Below are 1,905 nucleotides of genomic sequence, written 5' to 3'. Positions count from 1 at the left end.
GCTGCCGGCGGCCCCCAGGAGCCGGCAGGCGCCGACAAGATGTTTGCCCACACAAACCCCTCGCGAGCGATGCTTGTTTTGACACCCGCCTGCCGAGCAGACGCGGGGACCCGCCGCTGATCTTCGCCGCGTGGTTACAACCTCCTGCTCGTCACCGCCGCTCTGCCGGGCGAGACGCCGGCAGGGGGCAAAGGGGAAGGAGCCGCTTTCCATGGGCCAGGCTGGCATTCAACGGCCGCCACCAAGGGATGGGGAGCAGATAAACCCCACCCGGGGCAGCCCGATGGAGAAGGGGATGCAGGGTGGTGTCCCCCCAGCACAGACCGTGGCTGCTTGGGGACGGCTGCTGCCAGGCAGGGGCACAAACCCAAGTGGCAGCTGAACACATGCCAGCCATCTACAATAGCCCAAGAAATACCCACGATGAGGGGGTTTTGTCCCTCGCCCCTTGTGTTTTAATAAGCTGGGGGTATTTGGGTTGCAATGAGGATGCAAAGCTTTCCTTTGGGGGCGACTGAAGGGATCCGGCTGCTGTGGGAGGAGGACACATGGGTATTAGGGGCTCACGCGCTCGTCTGCGCCGGATAAAAGCCAGCCAGCTTGACATAAGCAGTGCTGATCCGCAGAAGCAAAGACCAGGGCATCCCCCAGCCCACCTCCTCCCACCACAGCAAGCCGAGCAAGTCACGGAACCACCGAAAGCAGAGCAGCACCCGAAGGAGACCCACCTGCGGGAATAACCCACCCTGGCAGAGCGGAGCGGCTGCAGAAAACCTGCTGCAGCTCATTTTTGGCATCGGTGGGTTTTAGGAGGAAAGAGGGTTCAAAGAGACCTCTCGAGTAAACCACCATGCAAGAGGAGACCGACCAGCCAAAAGAACTCATGGAGCAGGAAACGGCTGTCGATGTGTCCGTGTGGCCCAGGTTATCCAGCCCACATGGCACCGTCTTGCTCCTTAGACACACCCAGTGACAAGCATTGCCATGGGGAAACTGAGGCAGAGGACCTGGCCGGTGGCTGGGGAAGTGGTTTTATGGAAAACAAGCTGAAGGGAGATCCATGGAGAGGCTCGGTGTCGAGCAGAGGCAGATGGGGATGTCCCTGATGGCTTCCTACAGCCTCAGACACCCTGGACCCGGCAGGCGAGGACCGCAGGAGGCTGAGCTCTCTGCAGACAAGGATGCCTGAGACACCGCCGGCACCCTGAGCACCCAGCCCTGCCGTGGACATGCTGGGCTGCCCCTGAGCTGAAAACTGCCTGTCCCACCAGGCGTTGGAGGCAGATATGGACCTGGCAGGTGTGGAGGTGCTGGTGCCAGGGCTCTCTGCTTTGGTTGTGCCGGGGCTTCCCTCGGCGGGAAGAGAAAGGCTCGGTGGGGGAGCGGTGGGGAAGGGGGCTCTGGCCACCAGCAGGACATATCCATAGGGGGCTACGGAGCATCTGCTGCCAGCAGCAGGATGTGGGCATCTATGCTCCCCGGCAAACACGGCTGGAGTGAGAGAGCCGGAGCAAGAGCAGATGGGAGAGAGGGGGGAAAGACGAAGGGGGAAGCAAGCTGAGGAGAAAGGCAGGGGCAGGCAGCTGCTGCCCTGGAGCCCCGAGCCCCCGGCAGCTCCTCCGGCAGCTCCTCCGCAGCCTCCCGCTCCCCCAGCCCAGCCCTCGGGTCCCAACTTTCCCATTGCCTGGCGGCACTCGACATGGATGAGGATAGGGGGTGCTGAGCCAGGGGAGGTGGGAGTATTTCGGAGCAAGGGGAGGATGGAGCAGAGGAGCCCCACAGCAGGGCAGCCCCTGGGCTGGCTCCACACAGGGACACGGGGGTGGCCTCCGACACGGGCTCTCCTCTCCTTCCCGTGGCCTGCACAGGAGCGGCCACAGCAACGCCACGAGCACCCAGCCACCC

This window comes from Egretta garzetta, unplaced genomic scaffold (genome assembly GCF_000687185.1).
Source record: "Egretta garzetta isolate BGI_Z169 unplaced genomic scaffold, ASM68718v1 scaffold223, whole genome shotgun sequence".
NCBI classification, from domain to species: Eukaryota; Metazoa; Chordata; class Aves; order Pelecaniformes; family Ardeidae; genus Egretta; species Egretta garzetta.
Note: the sequence above shows the minus strand (reverse complement) of the source record.